General features: G+C 38.5%; 1 protein-coding gene across 4 annotated transcripts in view; it reads right to left on the bottom strand.

Moving 5' to 3' along the window:
- Positions 1-27,531, bottom strand: part of plxna4 (plexin A4) — a 253,890-nt gene extending 226,359 nt beyond the window's left edge. The window contains exons 1-2 of one of the 4 annotated variants that reach the window (XM_067428258.1): positions 27,423-27,531; positions 26,424-26,482 (exon numbers count right to left, since the gene is read on the bottom strand). The gene's annotated coding sequence lies outside the window, so the exon portion shown is untranslated. Of the gene's footprint in view, positions 1-8,194; positions 8,402-11,711; positions 12,303-26,423; positions 26,483-27,422 lie in introns of those variants that run through there. The other 3 variants (XM_067428260.1, XM_067428256.1, XM_067428259.1) reach the window with 3 other exon arrangements.
- Positions 27,532-27,905: the final 374 nt, after the last annotated feature.

Here is a 27,905-nt window from a genome sequence, read left to right as displayed (position 1 = left end):
TGATCAAAATAAAACATCTATTCAAATAAAATTACACTTTTTATTATCTCTATCTAGTGGTGAGGTTGCGAATTGCAAACGTCCACTATTCACCCCTCCTTTAGAAGCACATAGAGAAGCTACGGTGGCCGACACAGGACAAAGATGTTGTTGTCGGAGACAGCGGAGAGTAGCTAGCGCTCTGTAGAGCAGTTTGTCCATTTAGGGCTACTGTAGAAACATACAAGCAGCGCAAAATGGCAACTTCACAGCAAGGGGACCTGCGGTGTATGTAGATAGAAATGGCTCAAGGTAATAAAAGCATAACGGTTCCTTATGCAAAGGTCTTTATACACCACTGAAAACATAGTGGTGTATATTATATTGCATTTATCTCAATAGCTCACCCTAAATATTACACAGTGCACCTTTAAATTAAAATACAAACGTAATCAATTAAAATATGAATTGATGAAACTTACATTAATGCATAATATACGCAAGACATGACAATGCTGGAAGATCACTGAATGTATACACTCAGAAAAATACTTTCATAGCGCGCACACACACCACAGCATACACGTGTCAGCAGCAATGAGGGGACAGTGCTGATGTGTCGATGAAGGGGGTGTTGATTTGATTCCTCACCCAGTCTGAAGGCTTTTCCCTCCAGCTTTCCTCAAAGCAATCTTGGGGCGTTTCAGAGCCACTGATGCGGGTAATAAATCAGAGATCATAAAAGTTCATTTCCCACACAGCAGTCAGTAATACAGTACTGATGTGTGCTGGGGCAGCCGGAGGGTGGGGTCTGACTGTCATCACTTCACGCCACATTTCATCAACAACAAAAAATGGAAAGATGGCTAACGGTTTTAGCTGACTCAAGCTTAGTTTTGTCTTTAATAATGAACTTGACTAGATGGCAACAGCTGACCCTGGATCAGTAACTGAACAGATTCTGTTTTAGCCTAAAGGCAAACTGCCACAGTCAGGGTGAACTGAATAATGAAGTATGGAGGGCATGCATGTAAAAAAAAGTCAGATATGATCTCTGAAACAGCCAACACTTACTACGTTCACATGCTCCCTCATAATGCGATTACAATAAGATTTTGACAACATTGCGATTAAACTTTACCTCATGTAAACACAATACTTTGATCAAACAAATACGCTTAAAGCTCATAATCGTAGTAACCATACTCGCATTAAACTAGGTGCATATGCGCGGACGTACGCGGAAGTTGCTCACACAAATTTGTGACATTATTTTGAAGTTCTCTCTTCTCCAAATCACTAAACTACTAACACAACTCGCTGCGCTGTCTCTGCTCTGCATCTTCATCTAGACGGCAGCAGGCAAACCCAGCATTGCGATGTTCATCCTGGCGCTGAATAATATAAAGTAAGCTACGTCCATAAAAGTGTATTATGAAATTGATGTGAGTAGATTAAAATATACTGCATGCCTATTGGAGTGTGGTATAACTATTAACCGAGTGTTTTGTTCATCATGTAAACATCTTACTGCAATTAAGACCTTACTCTGAATATTATAAATAGTCATTATTGGTGCACATGTAAAGTTAGTCCACATCAAGATGTGGGAGACAATGGCGTTCTCATTTACTCATTTGGGTAACAAATCCAAATATCCAAATACATGACCTTGTTGTTAGTGCCATGCTTTAGCAGCTAAACTTCAGATGACCCACTGGTTTACATACAGTATTAATACACAATCTCTCCCAATACGGTCCAAACTGTGTTGGATGAACTGGACCTGGAAGATTAACTTCTTAGACATGAATGCCTGATAATCACAAGATTTGGACTGATTATTATAAACCGTTAAACTGTGTTTTTAATTTGTGTGTCTGTGAGGGGGATGGAATAATCGTGGGATTTGGGCCCAGATACACACCACTGGATTCCACACTGGTAATCCAACTTATAATATCCCAATCTCCACAAACGTACTCATCATCATCTCAGTGTTCCTTAAGTGGAATTATGGATTAAGTCTTTCCTCCTGTAGTTTGCCATTCAAAATAATTCAAAAGCAATGCATCTCATTATTCCTGAAAATAAGTACATGAATTGTAGAAAAGCATTTGGTTCCTGTGCTGTTATAACAGCTGTGGTGTGGACGATCAAAGTGTGTTGTGGGGCGTGCTTCTCTCGCTTTGGTCGAAGTGCGCGCGCACCCTTCCGGGAGAACAACGAAATTCCACACTTGCTGACGTCATGGAGATCCATACTCGGAAAAAAAGTTTTTGGTTTTAGAAGTTTTTTGTGGACAGAAATACTCCATCAAACCTCCAACTTAATTTTTGAAACTTTCTCCATGTTTAGCATAGGAATCTAAGTCTTTAACATTGTAAAAAGCCCCACATGCATGAAATAGCATTTCACACACATTTAAGTGAGTTTTCATTGTACTATGTTGTTGTGTTTTTCATTAAGAATAATAGGCTAATGGACCCACAATTCAAGCAACCAGCCACCTAATTTGCTCCAATACAAACCCGGAACTAAAAATGTGCTTGGTCGCACAGAGCGCACATTTACGGACAAACTGTCATTCACGTTGTGCGCGCACTGGCACGTTTTTTAGTTCATGCATTGGGAAGCTTAACTTTCATAGGAAGGCATTGAAAAAACTTGCTTTGCTCCGCTCTGTTATTAATGCCAGAGCAGCAGTGGGCATGTTACTTTCGGTTAGATCGAATTAGTGATTTAAAAGCTCAGTCGCTGTTATCATGCGTTAATTAACCGGCGGGAAAATTTCCACAAAAAATTTCGCCAATTTTGTGGTGTTTGCGTCATTATTTACCACCAAAAAAAGCATGTCTTAAACCAGATACTAATGGATAGATTGCGCTGGTCATTATGGAAATGATCCAGCTGTGCCTGTGTTCATTAATTTACGCGTCGTCAGTAGATAACTTTCCACTTCCATCTGTGCATTTTTGGAATCATGTTTTCACGCTAATTTGCCCTGTTTAGTAAATCTGGCCCTAAATGTATCATTCTTGATTGTGGATGGCCTTTAAGACTGGGCATAGCATTAGGAACGCAAGCACTGAATTCTAATACACTCAAACTTCAATAAGATGTCAGTAGCTTTTCCTTTTAAATATAGTACTCTGACAGCAGATGTGTGCAGATTCTAAACCTAAAATTTATCACTGCCCCATTGTAGTCAATTGAACACACTGGAACCACATTGTAATTGCCAGCGAGGCTGCACAGTTTTAAAGAATCCGTCACCTCCGCTACTGTTCCAGGAGAAAACCCATTTTCTTACAGACTCTCACAAGTGATAAATCACCACCTCAACATTAACTGTGAGACCAAAGAGAAGAATGGACAGAAGGAGAAAGAGAATAAAGATGGAAACAGTTTTCCAAAAGGTCACAAGAAAAGCAACTAAAATTGTGCCTCTAGCAAAGCCAAAAAACAAAACAAAAAAAATTGTGTCTGTGTATTACTGCTTGGAACGCCAAGATATGAATCAAATAACAGATGCAACACAAAAGTCAACAAAATCATCCAGCATAATAATAAGGCAGCAGAGAGTTTAACAAGGTACAATGTCATTTTTGCATGCATGGAATTTTATTGGATTTCTCCTCCCCATGCCAAAATGTATTTACTTTGCATTTCAAGACTGTTTATATTAGAGCTTTTGTGATTATTACAGTTGGTTTCTGAAGAATCATGCTGTGAGACGAGTCAATATCTGCTTATGGCAAGTCTTATGAAGTTATTCTAATAACACATTATTCAGACAACCATAGCTGTTAAATTACTGCTAAGAATGAGTTCAAGAAATGACTCAGTCATTTGGAGACATTTTGGAGGAATTACATCTAAAGTGTATTAGTCATCAAAAAACAGTGTGCATGCTAGGGCTGCCACTAACAGCTATTTGTATATCAATTAATCTATAGACTTATTTATCAAATTTTTCAACAATTTTACTTAAGCATTTAACTTAACTTGCAACCTTGTCATTCAGCAGTGTACAATAAAAAAGTATAAATGTAAACAAGCCCTTGACAAAATGTAAAACTAAAAGAGTAAAAATATAAAAAGGCTAATTTAACATAGAGAATATCAGCAAATACTTTTTATATAGAATAGTGTTGTCACCATACCAGACTAAAATTACTCGACGGCATCTATACCGAATCGATACAATGGCAAAAAAACGTAAAAGTAATTGAATAATGACAACTTACTATTCATTGTTTTATCCAAAAAAAAGGTTACCCTAAAAACTAACTTGGCCAGCATGTTCCTGCCCTGCTTTTTGACCATTCCCCCTCTTTATTTAAAAATATTTATTAATCATAATAATATTAATAATAACCAATAATAATAATAATGATAATATATAACTACATGTTTGTGTGAAGATCCTTACAGAGATGTTTGCCACAATTACATTATCATCAGTCATGTTAAAACTAACCACTATTCTGAACAGGTTGGGATGAGCGCAATCTTATTTCACAATGAGTAATTTACGCGATTATGATTGGCCGATTGAGAAGCTTAAACCTGATTGGCTAAAGAATATGACTGATCGGGGGGAGGGGGAGTGCTGCCAGGAGAGTCTCAAAACACACACACAACGATTTGCACATTCAAGGACAATGTACATCTACGAAATGTGTTTTGCATTTGTAAAATGTATTTTATGATTATATATTTTTATTTTTTGCATGTGAGTAGTTTTTTGTGCACGTGAATTTGATTTGAAGCATGTGAAATTGGCTACACGTGTGCATCGTGTTTTTTGCGTGAATTATTAGTCTTTTCTGCTTCCATACAGAGCTCACGCACACACGTCCTGACTCCTGCTGTCACAAGTTGACGCACATTAAGAAATACTGTTTTTATTAGAGCGCTGTCAATTTTAAAATACTGGTACTAATAAAAATGTATATCGTACCAAACTTACCCAGTCGACTAAAAATATTGATATCGACTAATTATCAGCGTCGACGCAGCCCGATTAAATCGACCAATCGTGACAGGCCTAGTGCAAGCTCTCTCCCTCTCCCACACACACACAAATGGACATGTCAATAAAGGTGAAAGCAACCCCATCCCACAAAACCATTACTGTGTCTATAGTTTCCCAGTCACCCTGATTCTCAATAGCAGCATTCAAATGTTGCTGATAAAGACGTTTGCATGAGCACACACACACAAAGACCCACAAGCATGTAGCGCGAGTGAAGATGTCACACTGGTAATGGCCTGGAGGCGAACCGTCATGGACATCATATGTAGAGATAATGAAGAATGATGTGCACACAGAAGTTTCTTTGAGTAAAGCTGACCTTGATGTGCTCACTTCCATCCATGTGCGTGTGAGTAGACAGATGAGCTATTGTCCACTGGTGGTAGATTACACACCACTCCAGCGTCACAAGTGGCTACAAAAACATATGCAGATGAGCCTCATCAATATGCGTTTTATACAAATTAAATGTAAATTCGGTCTGTGGTTGTCGGCAGAATCATTTCCTGAACTTTTTGCCACAACTTTCTCGTTGAACGAGCTGCGGGTGCCACTGTGCACAGCCTTCTGCGCCTGGCCGGACGCCAGCGCGCTTCTCCTGCATCTGCGTGCAGGAATCAGGATTGGAAGATAGCACTCCATTCTGTTTTCTATTTACCTTCCTCCCTCGCTCTGTTTGTCAGAGCCCTTGGCGTAAACACGGAAGGCTGCTTTCTGGTCCTTTCAGCAAGGGGCTCCTGTGGTTTGTGATGAAAGAAACGTAATCCATTCCTCTTTTCTTTCCCTTTCTGCAGTTGGTCAGGCTGTATAGTTTGATTTTCTGCACGCTTAACCACGTCACATTTCTTGTGGGAGTGAGTGTGAGGGGTCGGGGTGAGCATGCGTGACCGTTCCCTCAGAAACTAAAATCACAGTGACACTGGAAAAGCGGAAATAACCTGTGCATTTAACATGTTTACCTTCCCTTTTTACTCTAAGATGAAGTTTCATCTAAAAGCCCAGCAGTGACATGAATCGCTCTGACAAGATTCTAATATCAACTTCATTCATGTTAGCTGTGCCAGATAAAATCAAATGAGGGCTTGAAAACATTTATCTTGAAGGTGCTGGAAAAATACAGGAAGGCAGGAGTGCTGCTGGCAAGAATCGTGCAATGGCTTTTAATTCCATGTCTGCATCCCTAAATTGATACAGCGCAAATCATAATCCTGAAATGTGTGAACTTCTATAAAGGAGAAATAAATAACACACAGCAATTAGTGTCCGATACTCGATTATTCAATTGAACCGTGCTGATTTATGGAATGAGTTTGACCATTGCCCTTGAATTTTTATCAATGCCCATGATGACAGCATCAGAGACTCACTGGCGCCCTCTAGCCCACACCTCAGTTGTGATGTGTGTATGTCTGTGTGTGGTGAGGTACATTAAGAGGGATAATGGAGCTAAAAAGTCATGTTTCCATGGGAACACTTATAGATGTGTGAGTGGGTGGCAGAGGGACTGAAGCTCACTGATACAACAGAGATGCCTAATGCACAGAACACAGAGAAAGAAAACCACATAGACATTAACAGTGGGATGCAACTGCAGACATACACACCGACGAGCTTCAATGCATCCGTTATACAGTACAGACATACAACATGGTTACGGTTTGCTGAATGGAAGCACCTGTGCCTACAGGAATCGAGAGTGAAAAACATTTTTAGTCCAATGCCCAGTGCTTACTTTACTGTCAGGGTGAATTAAACCTTACCTTGGCAACCCAGAATGCACAAACGTCAAAAGCAAATGTACCACGCTTTATCTCCAGAGAAATGTTAAAGAGTGTCAACCAAAGTCAACAAGAAGTCAACTCATCTCAAATCACAGTACAATTCCCTGAAGGGTCAGGGACACAATCTAAAGAGGAAAAATACATCGTCCTAACATTGAATGGAAAGAGATCTCCATGTTCAACATAAAAATCCACCAGTTGCTGGAACCTGGCTCTCTCAGAATAGTTATCAAGAGCACAGGAAGGAAGTCAGGATGCACAGCATAGAAATGCGGTGTAGATGGCACAATGTTACAATATACAATCCATCTACTAGCTTCTGATATTTTCTTTTTGGAAGTACAAGAAAATCATGTTTAAACCTTGTAGTCTGACACCACTTTAAAACTGAGACTTAAGGGGTGTTTCAAACAGCGAGTTCACCTACAAAAGGAGTAAGATAAGTATAGTCTGCAGGTTTTAAATCTTTTCATCCATCTGAAACAAAAACTAATTTATTACCTGTCACGCATGGCTTAACAGAGGCAAATATAAAGCCGGCATAGAGGGATGTTTTCAATATAATCCTCGTGACCTAACCCCCGGGAAGATCTGCACCAGAACTACTCTGTTCTGCTCTCTTTCCTCAGGTATATTACTGAAACTACACTGAGGCGGTGTCATATCACCAAGTTCATCATAGAAAAATGTTCCAAATTGGAACAATCTAAAGCCCTGTTCGGAGACATTGCATTGGCAGCTGTAGCAGTGATACGACTGCTGAATGACGGTACTGGAGGGCTGTGAAACAGGCCATTACTTTTGAAATCGGATTACAAATTAGATATGGAAGTAAAATGATATCATTCTAATTTGAATTGTCATTTTTTTTACTTCGAAAAAATGAATACAGAGGAAACCATTTGTACATATAGTAAATTGAGGCAGTACATAATGCATCACATCATAAAAAAGAAGATGAACTATCATCAGTATCACTCAGAATGCAGAAAATGTTTTTTTCAGCAAGCCTCATTGAAATCAGTGACTTCCGGTTGCTCTTCTACCCCCAAAACAGGGCTCAAGGTTAAGTGCTCATTGCTAACCATTGGGTAACTAGACCAGATGTTTAACTACTAAGATAAGGAATGTGTGCATAAAGTCTAACATTGAACTTTAAACACAGCGACAGCAACACCACATAAACATCAAATTCAAAGCTTTCTCTTTCTACTTCCATTGCTGGATTATCTGCACCACACAGATGAGGTGCTAGTGAAATTCACACGTGCACCCAACAGGCTCGCACTCTAGGACTAAGTGGTTTATATTTGAAAAGATGACAAAAACATGAGGTTGAGGAGGAAAAAAAACAGATATACATCATAGCATGTAGTTTCATAATAAAACTCACGTGTGCAATAGTGGTGAAAGGAAGCAGTTTTTTACTGGTTGAAATCACTCTATCCTCATTATCCACACAGACACACGTGTTCACGTACACACCAGCATGCATCCGCGGCGGGACGCACAGCGGGAGTCTATTCTGAAGATGTCACAAGCAGACCGAACTGTCTCTCATAATTCAAGCATTTACCTACAGACAATCCCATCCAGTTAAACACAGACCTGCACGACAGGAGCATATGGGCATATGCACGGCCAGACCTGCAATGTTCTCGCTATGTTCCTAACATAATTATTTACTGTGCAAATAAACTTTGTGTTCTGCCAATGCACTAAACACTTTCCAGGTACTAAGCTAATTTACTTCCCGCCGAAACATCATGTGCTAAATACAGCAAAGGACAAATTTCAGGGATGCCAAACACGTGTCTGTTGCTATAAGCTAACACAAATAGTGGGATAAGTCGTAAAAACTGTTGTAGTCACCAAATCATAACAGAAGGGTTAGGTACAAGGTTGATTTGTCCAGCCACACACACAAACAGGTTTTCAACAGGGCAGTAGAGGGAAACAGTCAAGCAGAGTCTCATTAAGCACAACAAGATTACAAAAAATTGATTTTTCTTCCTCTTAGATTCCTGTTGGCTATTGTGTCTTACAGAGTTGTTCAAATGAAATAAATTTTTACTTAAAAGATCATGCTGTTCAAGATCAGTTTCCCAAAGTCAACTCAAAAAGCCGCTATTTGATTGGGTTACAGGGAAAAGATACACTTGTGCTCACAGTACACAGAATAGCAAATATGTTGGTTAGGAGGACAATATACGTTTTCCAAGAAGAAGAAAAATTCAGTGTAGGAGATTTAACCAATGCTATTAATCTCGCCATAACTGCATCAGTTAGCAACGCAAAAAGAGCAACAGCCAAACTCCAATACAAATAACTATTTCATTGGAGGGCAATACCAAAACTTAAATCTGGTTGGCTGGTAAGAAAAGAGAGGGTGGCTCTTCCTTTGAAAGAGCAAACAGAGAGAGTCATTCACCAGTTTCCAACTGCTCGTTCATACTCTAGTGCATATGAACACACACTCTTACATGCTACATATCAGCTCAAAACCATGGACTCATCCTAATAGCTGACATTTCTGATATTTAAAAATATAAAGTACTGCCTCTTGCTCTCACATTATTAATAATGTTTTCATTCTATGCATTCCATGTTCCATTCTCTCTCAACTACAACTAAGAATTGAAAGACTTTGAAAAATGCCAACATTATATTCATCCTTGCTGATAGCACTGAGTTTAATGTCTCTTAAAACTCTCTGGGGGCAAAGAGACAAGCAGACTGTCGTGCATTCAAGGCTGAAACGCCACTGGAACGCTGAAATGATTAAGTTTTGTCTTTTATCACAGTCTGATGGTACTTGCTGTTTCTCCTTGAAACTCAGGGGCACTCTGACTGCACTGAGTGCTTAACGCATTCATCTACACCTACACTTTATACAAACGAATGCAGAAAAAAACCCTGCTATATTTGTTGCTTCTCGGGTGCATGCAAATGCAAAAACATACTGCAGTTCACCTATAGCTTTATGCTATTGAAAAGCAAGCCACAATTGCCCACATGCAGAGACAATCCTCCACTCGCTGCACAAAAGCCCTGTCTTATCAGAGAGCAAATTCCACTCGGTTCACGAAAGCTACAATTCTTTATTAACGCAATTCATGAATTCACAATTTATACACAGAAACCTCTAGACACAGTCAGCGTCTGTGAACACTGTGAAGTCCCATGAATAGAATCCTTGCTGCAGTACCGCTCAGCACAAGCGAGTGAACTCCTCTGATTACTTTATATTCCCGCACAAACCCCACAGACCTCACACCCTCAGCTGAGAAAAAGAGTACAACAACAACGGTTCAGGGTTGAGTCAAATGAGACTCTGGCAATTAGAAGGTTTGCAAACAGCAGTCATGCATTACTGAAGATGATGCTCATTCCCGCAGCTGTGAGGGCAGGAGTCAGGCGGCGTGTACAATGGACAAACTGAACATTAGACACATACGTTAAATGTGTCCTCAGCTGATCTGTGCTGCATTGAGTTTGCAGATGTGTTGCTTTGAGACATCAGACAATGGCTCGAATGGTCAAAGGACCCCTCGGTGAACAGGAGTCATGACATTACTGCAGCTGCCCCTGATTTCACATGTAAATTAGGGGTGAAACTCTCCATCCACCCATAATTACATCTCTCTATGTAAACAGATTAGATAGATAGATAGATAGATAGATAGATAGATAGATAGATAGATAGATAGATAGATAGATAGATAGATAGATAGATAGATAGATAGATAGATAGATAGATAGATAGATAGATAGATAGATAGATAGATAGATAGATAGATAGAATTAGATGCACCACCATGGGCGCGCAAAACAGACCTCTGCGTTCTGATGACCCTGATGAAATAACTGGTCAATTACGGGGAACCAAGGTCGGCCAAACAGTATGACACAGTGTCTGTAAATAACACGGCAAATGCCAGAAACGCTAAGGGTAAAATCTCGCATATGTTAGCCGACCACTCATTCTTCACCCTGTACCGGCAGGTAAAGCGCGCGCAGAGAAGCGCTCACGCACGCGGCTCAAAGAGAACAAGTTGCGCTCTCGAGTTAACGCGAGCGCGGCAGCCGCGTACCAGAAACTGGCTCTTTTTTCTCTCTTTAGACTTTTAACAGTTCCATGCGCGCTGTTTGAAGCGTTTAATCCTTTGCCAGCCATCCAGCGTCATTCCAAAATAGCCGTAACATGTGCGTAAAATAATGAATATCATGCGAACTGCGTCAAGTCCACTTTCTATCACGCCTCGAGTCATGCGAGATGTGACAAACTGAATTACAATCGAAATGCGTAAAGTCTTATATGTTCAGCTCAAAGAAAACTGAAAATTGTGCCATTAACTTAACCTCATGTTGTTCCGAGCATCTATGACTTTCTTCCGTGGAACACGAAAGGGTGTCACGCACAATATTTGGGACTGACAGCCTTAGACACCATACAATGAAAGTGAACGGAGACTGAGGCTGTCATTATGCCAAACATTTGCTAACCTGAAAGTAAAAAGGCTTTGGAACAACATGAGGTTGAGCAAACGTTGACAGAAATCATTTTTGGGTGAACTATCCCTTTAAGACTCATTGACAGTCTATGCGCTTGTGTGCTTTTCATAAAGAATTACATCTTAAAACTGCAGTATTATAAAATCTCGATGTGCTGTTCCTAGTTTTAAACGATAAAAGCTCCAGAGAGGAAAAAATAACAATCCTGTAACGCACGGGTGCGGATGGTGCATTGCCCTCCTCACAGCACGCCCTTATACGTTACTATATAGCAGGTAACACGCCTCGCTTACCTGCTCGAAAAAATCTTTCCCACTTGCTATTCCGTTAAATAACAAGTTCAAGATGTAAAAACGCCAATCCCATTATACGGTTGTCCTGTGTCAAGCGCTTACCTGTTCTCGCTGCGGATTTCACCTCACCGCCGCAGTCGCGCTCACACTGCGGATGATGGGCACCTTCACAGGAATCCCAACTCACTTAATACTCCACAAATACAGCCAGGCGCCTTATAAAACACTGTGTTTCGAATATCACAGACACTTATTTGCTATCGCAAAGATCCTCCGCGTTTATTTCCTCCAGCAGAAACGACAGGCGAGCTTCAGAATCCCGTCAACGACTGAGCTGGAGCGCTGGTGAGGTGACCGTTAAAACAAACTGACGCTCGCGCTATAGTTTCCATCATGACGTGCTGATTGACAGCATTTAAAGCGCGCTAAAACGACAACTGGAAATCCGCGTGCGGCAGCAGCAGCTGTGGGGAGGTGGGAATGCGCCGTGCGCGCTGCAGACAGAGCGGCTGTCTCGGAGTTTGCTGGTTCGCAGCTGACTTCCAAGTACCAGAGGAGAGGCGTGAGGCAGTGGCTTTCTGCTGAGACGCAGGGACTGTCTTGTTTTACAAACCCTCCTGACTCGCCCGCAGTGACATCCCGAATCTGGCCGCTGATTGGGCTAATTGTAAAATCTCATTGGCTGCAATCAGGGCGCGCGGCTGGCATGAATGAGGCATATGCTGCGCCCCAATGTCTTTTAATGTGTCTATAATGCATGCTTTACACTGTGGAACGGATTTGGGGGAAACACGCGGATGAACATAATTCTGCGGACACAATGGTTTACGGATTTGAATATCTAATCAGCAAGATCATTTGGAGATGGAGATTAGGATGTAAACATGCAATACAAACATTTTGTCAGGAGATTAGCTTTACGCCAATTTGTTTACGCTTATTATTTTATTCATCAGAGATTCATCGACATAAACTGATCCGCAAATAAAACGAAACAAGCCGGGCCTTCAATCGAATTTACAAACGTATGAAAAGAACGTGGGAATGTTTAATAGGAGATTACTATAATGATATTATGAATGTGTCATAAAATCGCATTGGAGAAACAAGTTTGTTTAATTTCTGGCTACGCGCATTACTTTCTTAACCAATACCCTGACAAACTTTTGCACCTTGCTGCATATAGCTGGCATCATGGTAAGGTTGATTCACTGCAATGTTCCTGAACGTAAAACTCTCAAAACACTGCATCACAGCTCCACCTGCAGGCGCATACAGTACTGCAGGCACACTCCACCTGCTACCCTGCCACTGACAGACCCTCATGCAGCGGACCACAGTCCTGCTGGTCCTGAAGGACACCAAACACTTCATATTTATGTCTCTCTTACTCACACAATGAGTAATAAGTACACAGTGCCTCCAATAAGGAGTTGATCGTGTTTTTGATATGGGAGACATAGCACCAGACATCCATTTCTAAAGACAACCATCCGATGTTGTGTGTTTATTCATTTGGTCAAAATCTTTGGATGTAATTGTCTTGTTTAACAAGACCACGTGAGTCATTTCCAAGGTGAGCAGAGCATGAGAGGCTTGCATGCGTTGATGACCCATGGGAATATTCAGAAATTCCCAGTCCGGTTTATCAAGTATTTGGAAGGATAAAATAATAAACCCTTTTAAAAAGACCCAGTGGTGGTGGGGTTTTTTGTTGTTGTTTTTTTGGGTTAGGATTGAGTGTTTAAATGTAGAATTACGTGAGTATAGCAAAGATGCTCTGGTCATCCAATGGGTCGATTCTTCCCAATTATCCAATTTAAATGAATAGTTAAGAAAGTGGTAAGTTTGTAGACAACATAGACAACATCTTAATTGGGTAGCTTGGCCTTGTGCATGCTTTGCATAAACTGTGAAAAATAATGAATAGATTTTAAGACATTTAAATACAAGCAAACTGAGAAATCAATCTTAAACAACCAATAATCAATTTACACATCTTTGGTATAATGATGATAAATGTTCAAGTTGTGCTAAACTATATGGATACAGTTCTAAAAGTCTCTCACTCTATATTATATTATATGATATTATATTATATTATATTATATATTAATTATATTATATTATATTATATTATATATTATATGGTATAATATAATATATTCAAATATGTTTTTGAAATATGAGGACATTTGAAATATCCTCATAAACCACATTTATAGTATAATACCAGTGTAATACCCATGTAGTTATACAAATTTTTGTCCTCATAAACCACATAAACAGGCTCTCACTCACACACACACACACACACACACACACACACACACACACACACACACACACACACACACACACACACACACACACACACACATCCTAGCAATAACAATAATGTAATAAACAAATAATTAATAAATTAAGTAGCAGTATTCCATGCAACTTCTATATAACAACAATAAATTAGGCTATAACCGCAGTGTCTGACCAAAAAAAAAAAAAAAAAAAAAATTCTGAACATTTTATATGCAACTGTGAATGAAGGAGATTAGGAAAGGACGAATGCAAAGTCAAAGTCATCTGTTATAAAATGAAGGGATTATACTATTGAAAGAATTGTCATCTGTAAAGAACACTGACCTTTTTGTAAATCAATGCAGAGACTATGAATCAACATTGAATATGTCTGCGAAAACACCAAAGTTCTATTGTGCAATTGGATGCCATTGATTGAGACTGCAGAGGGGTCAACTTTGTAATCTGTTACACTTTTAGCCCTTGTCCCAGTGGCTGGGACCTGTCAGATAAAATTAATTTAAAGTCAAAATAAGCACACAAACAATTTGTCAGTTTAAACAAAGAGCCACAGTGCAGTGGAATTAAAACAGATCTGGACCCTGATACTGACCATTTTTCTGTCAGTCTGATCAATAGACACTCTGAAGACAGGATGCGGATCAGAGGAAAGGCCATGATAAGCACAGAACAACAGTGTCAAACTATAAAAGACAAGTAAAAGGTGTGATGGCATGGTTTATTCCTCAAGCCATCACAGATAGGGTATGTTTTACTTTATACATTATTTACTATGCATAAACATCTTCTAATGGAATATTTGCCTTCACATGACAGAGCTGTATGATCTAGCCCTGTCAAGCAATCAGTGTTTGCAGTGATTTTCTGTCGGTTACTCTAGATAAGAATCTAGTTAAGATATATTATCCCTGTTCATGACAGAGAGGTACAATCTAGCATCGCTCAAATGATCAGTGTGTGTGCAGTGAAGTAGATTTAAAGTTCATAAATTTTTCTCCGCTGACACCTGCAGATAGATTCCTCAGACAGGTCGTGTCTGCTGAGGAATGATCAATAAAATTGATTGGAGTGTTTGGGGCCTAAAAGAACAGGATGAAGGAAGCGAAGCATGAGGGCGACTCATGTCAAGTCATTTTGGGGTCCTCAAGTTTGTGTTAGTGTGTATGCAAGAGAAATGGGGGTCAGCTTAACGGTCTAAAACAAGTGAGTAATCGAGTGGCTTACATTTTACACAAGACCAACTTAATTCAATTATTTGTCTTATTTTGCACTGGCAACGAAGTGTTATAAATCCACAGCCAAATTATCGTTTCTTGTTTGAATAAACTAGTGAGTAAGAGAATGAAGCAGTGTTTGTGAACAAAGCAGTGACAAAACTGACGATGGTCACATTATAATGACATGATGAATACAATCGGATTACAATAAGGCCACATGTCCACCAAGGAATTTTTAACCAGCTGAAAATGCTAGGAACTCTGCAGAAAACACTTAGCTGTGGACGCTTGAGAGCGCTTCTGCAGTGTGGCATTTTTTCAGTTGAGATGCTTTGCTTTCCATGATATGGAATATCCGCTGAAGTGTTACTATGTCATTTGACAGATAGTTTGTTTCAGTGTTGTTTCTATATAAAATGTCGATACAATCTAAAGTATTTGCTCTGGCTCTTGTTCAAAAAAATTGTGTTTCAATATGCTTGTTGTATGTTGATGTTGTACAAGCAGAATGTGACAGTTGGTCGGAGTGGTATTTGTCCCGCCCTTCCTTTACTGTGACTGGACGGCTGTACTTTTTTTAATTATTAATTTATTAATATTTTTATGCTGCTTGTTGAAATTGCTTAAAATAAGCTAAAAGCAACACAATTGTTTTACATTTTGTCCCAACTTAATTTGATTGTGTTCAGTCTACTCAAGTTCAAGTTCAATTCAAGTTCAACTGAAGTTTACTTCATCCGTTTGTGTTGAGATTACATGAATGATTTGTTGCATTAACTAAAACTGGGCAGGGCTGTTAGTTTCCATCATGCTTTGCATATGGCTTAATCAAGAGAGAGTCGTGTTGTCATTCTATGTAAAAAAAAAAAGGACAAAAAGTATTATTTTATGTATTTTGATCAAGAAAAGGATGAGACTTGATAGTGTGTATAGTGGTTCATGTTAATTATATCATTAGAACAAAAATTACAGTGGGTTACAGTTGTGGAGAGGAGTAGAGCTTTTGCTTGATATCTTTTTTGATGAAGTAGATTTTTATGTTTTAGCATTTCAGATGCTAATGTGTGTTATTAATAGCTAAAAGTTGGTCAACTAGCTAATGCAGTATTATAATAATGTAATGCGACATTACAATATATAAACATTTAATTGGATAATATATATATATATATATATATATATATATATATATATATATATATATATATATATATATATATATATATATATATATATATATATATATATATATAAAACTGAATGCCCAAATCATGTTAAAGACCAATATAAAATTCACTTTGAGACTACTTAATTGGGTCACTTAAAATAACTTCATTCCATGATGTTAAAGATACATGAACAAATTATGTGAGTTTAACTTGATTCATGTGGAACTTAAAATATTAAATCATGTAAATACAACACTTTTTTTCAGTGAGGGTAAAGTGTGACAGTGATGAGCGTTGTTTTACCCGAACTTAAATTTTTCAAGTCTTGGCGACTGGTAAAAAAAAATGATCCTGCCATTATAAAAGCACAGTGCTCCCATTGAAAACAATTGGGGGGAAAAAAATTCTAGCCGTGGGAAAAAACACTTTGGAGGACACACGGCCTAATATACGATATAGAACACACTTTTTTAGTGCTCACTTTTTTAGTCCATTTTCAAGAGTATGCGATTTCGGATGCAGACAGTTATTTGTTTCAGTCCTAAATGAATCACTGTTTTGAACAATTCGGTTGAATGAATGATTCAATGACTCGCTCATCAAAAGGGTGATTTGTTTTGGTCCTGGATGAATCAGGGCTGTGAACGAATCGATTGAGAGAGAGTTTTGCACGTACCAGCTACATAATATCCATTCATTGGTCATCTTTCTCTGCATTATGGGGCACCATACCTGATTTATGCCATTACATCATGCATACAAAATATGTACACGCACACACACACGCTAGGGTCAATTTCAAAGCCATTTTACACCATGGACAATAATATTTATGGGTTGCCAATGAAAGAACAGGATTTATAGTGTCTCCCTTCATAAAAGTGTCCACCCTCTTACTGGCTGCATTCTGTGTGTGTTTCAAGACTGATTTCTGTCTGATGAACATCCCTGTCACTGCTGTGTACAAGACCTCATCTGTTCTTATAATCTATCTGCCATCAGCAGTGTCAAAACCAGGCCGAACAAACCTGAAGTTCAGCTTGATATTATGAACGCTTGAGAGGAATAACTAATCACTGCATTTACCCATTGAAACTGATTTCTATTCAGTTTTTTAGTTACCAGTAAAGCCTATTTCAGACTGCATGATTTTCAAACTCATCAGGTCACTGCTCTTTTCCCACTGCATTAAATCTGGGATAGCGTTCAGTCACTGCTGTGTTCACATTGCACGATGGATCGGCGACAGAAGGGTTCACACTGCATGACTATACAAGAGGAAGAATTGCCGACAACTCTCTCTCTCCGGTGCGCTTTGAATTGTTATTAAAAATAATAAACTGCACAAAGTTAGCTCCAATTTTTCTGCTGATTTGTGGAGAAAAAGAAAAAAGTATATTGCGGAGGAAATTGTTGGAAAGACAGAGGGGGAGCAAGGATTGTGTTCTGCAAAGAGAGTTTGAGGTAAATAAATAATTTTGTAATGTGCTGCTGCTGGACATGCAAATGTTTGGGCTTTGTTTCTGTTTGCTAAAATTGTAAATATATCTATTAAAATACTGATATTCTGCTCTGTAACTCCTCCCTGAACCTCATGCTGCCCTGTATCTCACTCTCTCATTGGCGGTCGGTCATCGCCGAAGTCATTTTCAGTCAGAACACAATTCACACAGCAGGAGTTTGAATTGGCGAAAGATCCAGATATTAAGCATGGCAAATATCTCGCGGGTGTCGGTGACTCGTCTGCGATTCTCTCTGATCGCGTCTTTGATGATTCACACTGTGTGATTGTCACTCGCGTGCACGAGCACCGATTTACCCATGATCTCGGGCATTACCTGATCTCGAGCACAGATTTACCCATGATCTCGGGCATTACCTGATCTCGAGCACCGATTTACTCATGATCTCGAGCATTACCTGATCTCGAGCACAGATTTACTCATGATCTCGAGCATTACCTGATCTCGAGCACCGATTTACTCATGATCTCGAGCATTACCTGATCTCGAGCACCGATTTACTCATGATCTCAAGCATTACCTGATCTCAAGCACCGATTTACCCATGATCTCGGGCATTACCTATGATCTCGGGCATTACCTGATCTCGATCACCGATTTACCCATGATCTCGGGCACTACCTATGATCTCGAGCACCGATTTACCTATGATCTCGGGCACCGATTTAACCAATGATCTCGGGCACCTATGATCTCGAGCACCGATTTACCTATGATCTCGAGCACCGATTTACCTATGGTCTCGAGCACCGATTTACCCATGATCTCGGGCATTACATATGATCTCGAGCACCGATTTACCTATGATCTTGAGCACCGATTTACCTATGATCTCGGGCATTACATATGATCTCGGGCACCGATTTACCTATGATCTCGGGCACCAATTTACCTATGATCTCGAGCACCGATTTACCTATGATCTCGAGCACCGATTTACCTATGATCTCGAGCACCGATTTACCCATTATCTCGGGCATTACATATGATCTCGGGCACCGATTTACCTATAATCTCGGGCACCGATTTACCTATGATCTCGAGCACCGATTTACCTATGATCTCGGGCATTACCTGATCTCGATCACCGATTTACCCATGATCTCGGGCATTACCTATGATCTCGAGCACCGATTTACCTATGATCTCGGGCACCTATGATCTCGGGCACCTATGATCTCGAGCACCGATTTACCTATGATCTCGAGCACCGATTTACCTATGATCTCGGGCATTACATATGATCTCGAGCACCGATTTACCTATGATCTTGAGCACCGATTTACCCATGATCTCGGGCATTACATATGATCTCGGGCACCGATTTACCCATGATCTCGGGTACCGATGTACCTATGATCTCGAGCACCGATTTACCTATGATCTCGAGCACCGATTTACCTATGATCTCGAGCACCGATTTACCTATGATCTCGAGCACCGATTTACCTATGATCTCGAGCACCGATTTACCTATGATCTCGAGCACCGATTTACCTATGATCTCGAGCACCGATTAACCTATGATCTCGAGCACCGATTTACCTATGATCTCGGGCACCGATTTACCTATAATCTCGAGCACTGATTTACCTATGATCTCGGGCACCGATTTACCTATGATCTTGGGCATTACCTATGATCTCGAGCACCAATTTACCTATTATCTTGGGCATTACCTATGATCTCGAGCACCGATTTACCTATGATCTTGGGCATTACCTATGATCTCGAGCACCAATTTACCTATGATCTTGGGCATTACCTATGATCTCGAGCACCGATTTACCTATGATCTTGGGCATTACCTATGATCTCGAGCACTGATTTACCTATGATCTTGGGCATTACCTATGATCTCGAGCACTGATTTACCCATGATCTCGGGCATTACCTATGATCTCGAGCACCGATTTACCTATGATCTTGGGCATTACCTATGATCTCGAGCACTGATTTACCCATGATCTCGGGCATTACCTATGATCTCGGGCACCGATTTACCTATGATCTCGAGCACCGATTTACCTATGATCTCGAGCACCGATTTACCTATGATCTCGAGCACCGATTTACCTATGATCTCGAGCCCCGATTTACCCATGATCTCGAGCACCGATTTTCCCATGATCTCCAGCACCGATTTTCCCATGATCTCGGGCATTACCTATGATCTCGGGCATTACCTATGATCTCGGGCATTACCTATGATCTCGGGCATTACCTATGATCTCGGGCATTACCTATGATCTCGGGCATTACCTATGATCTCGGGCATTACCTATGATCTCGGGCATTACCTATGATCTCGGGCATTACCTATGATCTCGGGCATTACCTATGATCTCGGGCATTACCTATGATCTCGGGCATTACCTATGATCTCGGGCATTACCTATGATCTCGGGCATTACCTATGATCTCGGGCATTACCTATGATCTCGGGCATTACCTATGATCTCGGGCATTACCTATGATCTCGGGCATTACCTATGATCTCGGGCATTACCTATGATCTCGAGCACTGATTTACCTATGATCTCGGGCATTACCTATGATCTCGGGCACCGATTTACCTATGATCTCGGGCAACGATTTACTTATGATCTCAGGCAACGATTTACCCATGATCTCGAGCATTACCTATGATCTCGAGCACCGATTTACCTATGATCTCGGGCACCGATTTACCTATGATCTCGGGCAACGATTTACCTATGATCTCGAGCACCGATTTACCCATGATCTCGAGCATTACCTATAATCTCGAGCACTGATTTACCTATGATCTGGGGCACTGATTTACCTATGATCTGGGGCACCGATTTACCTATGATCTCTAGCACCAATTTACCTATGATCTCGAGCACCGATTTACCCATGATCTCGGGCTTTACCTATGATCTCGAGCACAGATTTACCTATGATCTCGGGCATCGATTTACCTATGATCTCAAGCACCAGTATATTTTTGTTGATCTGAAAATGTGGGTAGATTTAGCATAAAGTGTGAATTAATATAATTAATATAATATAATTAATATAATATAATATAATATAATATAATATAATATAATATAATATAATATAATATAATATAATATAATATAATATAATATAATATATTATAATATAATATAATATAATATAATATAATATAATATAATATATATAAAAAATGTGATGTATACAATTAAGCTGACTGCATTTCTGAGCTTGTGTATGTGAGCGGGGACTGGGCTAATTTGTATATTTATGAATCCACGTATACAAAATGAAGCAAGTGTGTAGTTATATTCAAGCTATTTTAAGGCATGTAGGGTATCATTAAATGTTTCCTTTTGGTGATCAAAGATGAGTTTTAAGGCATAAAATTATTGACTACAGGAGGACTTTAATAAGTCTGTACTAATTACTTTTGCATAGGCAGAAATTCTGTTTACTCGTCTATACCAGGATTTTTCAAACTCGATCACTGTCCTGCAGACTTTAGTTCCAACTTGCCTCAACACAGCAGTCTGGAGGTTTCTAGCATGCCTAGTAAGACCTTGATTAGTTGGTTCATATTAAAAAACAAAAAGATTAAAAGGCAAGGCAGGGCAAGTCTGAATTTGGATGCCTACATGAGATTCATGACTGTTGTCACTGTTCCTCACACACAGCTGGTCACTCCATCCTCTCAGTCAATGGCAATCATTGTGTGCATCGTGTGTCTTCCAGGCACAGCAGCCAAAGTCAGACAGTCTCATCTGGAGAGGTTGGTTTATTACAGAGGGAAACGTCCTGAAGGAAAGGTTGCATAGGTCCTCCCGGGCCTTCAAATGCACATGCAAAGATTTCCATGAAAACTTGCCCTTCATCACAGCTATCATTTGCATGGCCGAGACGCAGCAAATGTCTGGTACCCAAGGCTGTGGCGATAAGCCGAAGTTATAAACACAGTTTTCACTGAAAACTTTTACTGGGGAATCTCAGGAATGTTCTTCCGCCTCAAGCAATTCAATCACACCTGCTGAAGGCGAGGTTATCTGTGTACACGGTCTGGTCACCGGCAGCAATGTGTGCAATCACATAGCATGGGTTGCTTCGCCGGCTCTTGTTTTGTGGTTCGGCTTGTCTGAATGTTGTTTCTCTCAAACAGTTTAAGGCTCGAAAAGCCCATATCCTCTAATTCAGAAGCCTGTGCAGCAAAATCATTCCAACAGGATTTTTAAAGAAAAGCCAAACACTGCAATACACACAGGTTAAAAAGTGAAAGGTAAAATGTTTGTTTGTAGACATGCTTGTTTGCTAGAACTTGAACTAAACAAAGAACTCTGCCTTTCTTCCTCTCATCATCAAATATTGATGTAGCTTTTTTGTTAAAGTTGTAAAAAATTGAAATGGTATCCATTTACTTTTTAAGGTATGTTCCTAGACATATTGTGAACAATTCATTGAGTGTGCTATTTCAGAGGAAATGTTTGTTTTCATAATCTATCCACCTTATTTTTAATATAAGAGGGCACAGCTACTCTGTTATTCTTCTATACACAAAAAAGATGGTTCTTTACATGTAGTATCAGTTCTATTTAGAACCGTATCATCCTGAAGAACCCGTTATATGCTGGAATGGTTTGTGTTAGAGTTTAGGGTTCTTTGTTCCCGCCTTTTTGTTTTTCAAATCTGTAACTGTCAAAGCAACCTCATTACTGATTTTCTGAAGCTCATTATACAACTACACAGACTGTTAACGCACTCTCAACAGGTATATCATTTCTTTCTTAAAATGTTTTCTTTAAAAAAGTAACTAAAAATGGTCTTTTTCTCTTTTTAGTTTAATGGAACAATGCAAGTGTGAGCAGCTCTGTTCAAGAATACTCATCTTCTCTTCTCCACAAAGTAAGAGATATTGAAATTAGGATGTTTTAATTACTACTTTATGCCTAAACATCACACAAAACATCAAAGCTATCCCATGACATATATAACTTTTTCCATGGTAAAGGGGGTCACATACTGCCCATTTTTGCTCATTTTGGCCTTACTGTAAGAGTAATAGCCAAAGTTATAGCCAAATGTAAGAGACTCTAAACTCAGTTGTGTATTTCAGATGCTGTTGTGTACCATAACCTCATCATCTGCAGAGAGAAACTGCCATTAAGAATACACATAATGAAGGACATAAAGACATCATGGAGGATTGTGAAGATATTTCACAGGAACTTGGTTTTCATTACATCTTATTTTATTTATTAATGTATTCAGTCAACATCTGTTGTTAGATCGCTGTCATTTTTGCAATAAAAGCATTTAAATTGACAACATGGTGTTTTTTCATGTTTTAGATAAGATATTATGAGACATGCAGGTAGATACAAATTTTAAATAACTAATATATAAAAATAATATTAATAATATGAAGATTCTAATATATTCATGAAAATAAACTATTGTTTAAAAAGTCATTTATAACACCATTAAGATGCCATGTAACACTTTTTAAAAGCACGGTTTAGCATGGAACCTTATAAAAAGGGTTCTGCTCCTGTTACAAGCCAAAGAACACTAATTTGGTAAAGGTTACAAACATTTCACTTAAGAGCTAGTGTACGGTTATTTTTCTAATCATTTATTAATAGCTGCTATTATATTTGAAGTCTTGCACATTCACTTATTTCAGCATTGGAAAAATTGTGGACAATCAAGCTTAGGTTATTAACTTTCCTCTGAAACAACCCTTTTTTATCATTACTTTGGCATCTCAAATCGCAAATTCGAATTTACCTCATCCACCACGTTGCCACTGTCATGTGACGTCAGATGGGTCACTTCACTTCTATTCATAAATCCTCTCCTGTGGCCTCATTGGATATTATATTGTCTATCGAATGCGCAAGTAGTAGATCATCTGGGTACTTTTTGCCTATTTTATAAATACTATAAATTCAGACATTTAACTTGGCTCACATGCTGTTTTTCGTCTATACACTCTAAAAAATGCTGGGTTAAAAACAACCCAAGTTGGGTTGAAAATGCAACAACCCAACAATTGGGTTGTTTTAACCCAATGGTTGAGTTGTTCTTACCAAGCAATTGGGTTGTTTTAAGCAACATTTAACCCAACCACTGGGTTAAAACAACTCAACCATTGGGTTAAAACAACTCAATTGTTGGGTTAGTGCATTTTCAACCCAACTTGGGTTGTTTTTAACCCAGCATTTTTTAGAGTGTAGAAGTAAGATATTCAGTTAGGGTTAGGGTTCAGATTTAGTTTTAGCAAACGGTCAAGCTCCAGTCTAGTACTCTTGTCGCAATCAAATCTTTTTCCAATGGATAAAAATGCTGATCAAATTTCCAATATTGCCCTATAGATTACTCTTGGTTATTATCTAGTTTGGACAGTAATGTGGCGACACTGAGAATATTACAAAAATGCTCGAGATAAATGCATCTAAAAGGCTCAAGATAAATGTGTATTTTGTAGAGTTAGAGAAGCTATTTATCACATGGTCAGGACATTATGCTGCTGTTTAAAGCTTTTGGAAAGTCTGCATTCACCGTTCAATTTAAATGCAGATGCACAATATATATACGCATATGAACAACAGTGGAGCTATAATGACATCTTTTGTTCTGTGGTGGAGGGAGAATTCATGTGTGCTTTTCTGAGTCATTGAGACTGATTAAATGTGCTTCTTATTGCAGATTTAATTTGTGGTATTTGTTATGAGTTCTGAAAGCTTTTGTAAATAAATAAAAAAATCAATCTCTCCCACTCTTTCTTGAGTTGATATATGGAACTCCATATTTCATACTTGGCCTCTTTCAATTACCCAAACTTTGCCTGTACCTGCTATTACCAGAACACACTATTATTCTCAGCATCCACCTCTCTTCTGAATATAAAATGCAATGCTATATTTTTCTCATGAAACACCAGGGTGAAATAAGCATTATTTCATTACATATCAATCCATCGCAGGTCATTAGGGAGAAGTGTCAAATGCCCATGTATATTTATCTCTATTATACTAAATGTGCTTCTCTATTGACAGGGAGATGATGGAACGTTGTTGTTTTTATTAACTCAAACTAAGAAAATCTAATGTTTTTGGTCATTGAAAGTTCATTTTGTTTGAGTGCAATCTAATAATTATTTAAGAATATTTCAGCTTTATTTCAATGTTTTTAGTTGCACTCAAAACATCCTTGTTCACATTACTTAAAAACTCAAATACACAAACTTACATTTACTGAGTACTTAAATTCTACTACACTGTAAAAAAATTGTGTTGGTTTTTGTTGGTTTAACTTAAAAAAGTAAGTAACCTGGTTGCCTTAAAATTTTGAGTTAATTGAAATTAAAAATTTGAGTTGATACAATGAAGGAAATGTGTTTAATAAATAGAAACTCAAAATATGATTGCATCTGAACCACATAAAACAATAGATAAATCATGAAAATAGCACTATTTGGCATGTTTCACTGTGTCATCAGAAATAAAACACACAATTACCCAATATGCTTACAAAATCTTTTAATAATATTTTAATAAACGTTGTCGAATCTCAAAAAATGTTCATTGTATTAACTCAATTTTAATTTCAATGAACTCAAAATTAATGCAACCAGGTAACTTTTTTTCTAAATAATTTTTTACAGTGTAAGAATGAGTATTGACAGCTTCACTTAAGTGTTTGTTCGGTCAACTTAACATTGCTGAGTGAAACAAACAAACTGGGCTCTGGATCTGTAGCTCCCAATATGCTTTGCAAAGGACTGCATTAGAAGAGTACATTTAAGGATTAAAGTGTTATTTTATGCATTTTTCAGTATAGGGAAAGATGTTGTTAGTTTATGTTAGGGTTTAATTTTCAGCTATATGTTGGACATTTAGAGGAGTTTCTGTAATTTTGTGGTTCCCATTATGCAAAAGAGTGGTACCAGTGTTTAGGCTGTGGGCACTCATAAACATTTTTATTGGATGGAATTCCTGCCCTCAGTTAAATGGAGTTTGTCCAAGTTTTTGCATTTTATTTCTAAAAATATGCTTATTATTTAATAGTTTTCAATGTACACTTGTAGAGCAAATAATTAATTGCCTGAACAACTAAACAAAACAAGAAAAAAACTAAAAATACTGAAGCACATAAAATTACTAAAAACATAAAACATAAACGCCAATTCAAAATATGAATAAATACAATGACAAACGCTATATAAACAATACTAAAAAAATAAAAAATAAACTCTCATAAAAAAATTAAAAAAACACTGTCATGGACCAATAGGGGATACCAGCTCTAGCTACCATTTGTTTTACTCTAACAAATATTTCTCAGAGTAGGTTCATTTTTGAACACACAATTGTCTATAAAACTACATTTTCACTGTTGTTACTCAAAAAAAGAAAGAAAGAAAAAAAGAGGTCACTAAACATAAGAAAACCTTTTGTAGCCAAGTCACAATGGAACTTGTCGTTAAAAATACAATACAAAATGATGACAAGTTTAATTAAAAAATAATAATCTTTTCAAGTAGGCCTACTTGGAAACAGCATACAATAGCACTTATACTTTTGAAAAGAACAGAAAAAACCTTACCAAGATGTAGTCCTTGTGAGCAACTTCTTTATGTGACCAACATGAAGCATCTTTCTCTCCTATAAATACATTAAAAATAAAAATAAACATTAAGTACTACAGTTAACTTTTGTCTACAGTGTATTACAGACTAGCATTACTATTACACATAATATAATTCTGTGCACAGTATGCCAATTCTACTTCTTTACTCTAAATATAGTCTGACCATCAATAATAAAATCATACCCCTAAAACGAAATGAGATTACTAAAAAAAAAAAAAAAAAAAGATAACTGGATGCCATTCACTGAATATAACATATGTAATAGAACTAAATTTGATCATAAAGCACACTACTGTAAGAGTTTCTCAGCTGTCACAACACACATATCATAAATCAAAAAATGACCACAAAGGATCTGACAGAGTTCAGTAACGTGACACCATAAGATTAATATTTCCTCCAGGCTGTACCGTCAGGATCATTGTTTTCAATAAAGTGTCACGGCGCCCCATTACATAATCCCATCTGCGATTTGGGATCAAGGTTTTGATGCAATCAATGCCTATTAGAATCAGCCTGTATTGATTGAAAGCAGAGAGCTGATACCATCTCTCTATCTCTGGCCTGCTTAGATCATAATCTCTCTCTGGTCTGCGTGGGACTTGATTGGCATTAATAGGTCAGTGTGTTGCCCACGGACGGAGGCGAGGATAATTTTTCACCACTAATAGTGTGACTGTAAACCCCATTAGGGTCAAGGGCGGAGGTGCATCCTGCCCCCTCGGTTGTCTGGGAACAAGAAGGAATTGTTGGGATGAGAACTTTAGGATCAAACAGAAGTGTGGGTTGGTTTCCCGTTCTCCCTGTCCAACTAAAATATTTCCAAACCTTTTTGTTTTAGGTACTCCAAAAGCCATTTTAGTAGGCTAAGCAACCCGTTTTAGTATTCCGTATATACTATTTTTATAATTAATATACTAGTTAATTAATTTAGATTAGCCTAATACACTAACCTTATATAATGCTGCAATGATTGAAAACTGGTTACCAGTATCGTCATCTCAAACGGAAGCAATGTTGTTTGTTGTCTGCTGAATTTGCCGTTATAGTGTTTACAGAATGTGAAATGTGTTTGGCTGTACAAAGTTAAACAAACATTCAACGCTACGTACGACCATAACTCGACGCGATGCGACACCTTGCGTTTGATTACGAGCAGGTGCACTTGAGTATGACGTGTGTGGCGAACAGCCAATCGAGAGAGAGAGAGAGAGAGAGAGAGAGAGAGAGAGAGAGAGAGAGAGAGAGAGAGAGAGAGATTATTGTAAAACATGTTTTTATTCATGCCTCCTTCACGTGCTATCGGAATTATCGTACGTAGTTTTCGAGGTAAAAATTGCACATTAACGCCCTCTGATTTCGTGTTTACCCTTTAGATGGGCGTGGCATAACCGTTAAAAATGGCGGATGGGAGTGGCAGGTGTTTTATTAGTTTT

Source organism: Pseudorasbora parva, chromosome 20, assembly GCF_024679245.1.
Source record: "Pseudorasbora parva isolate DD20220531a chromosome 20, ASM2467924v1, whole genome shotgun sequence".
Taxonomy (NCBI): domain Eukaryota; kingdom Metazoa; phylum Chordata; class Actinopteri; order Cypriniformes; family Gobionidae; genus Pseudorasbora; species Pseudorasbora parva.
The sequence above is the reverse complement of the archived record's forward strand: the minus strand, read 5'-3'. Positions and strand labels throughout refer to the sequence as shown.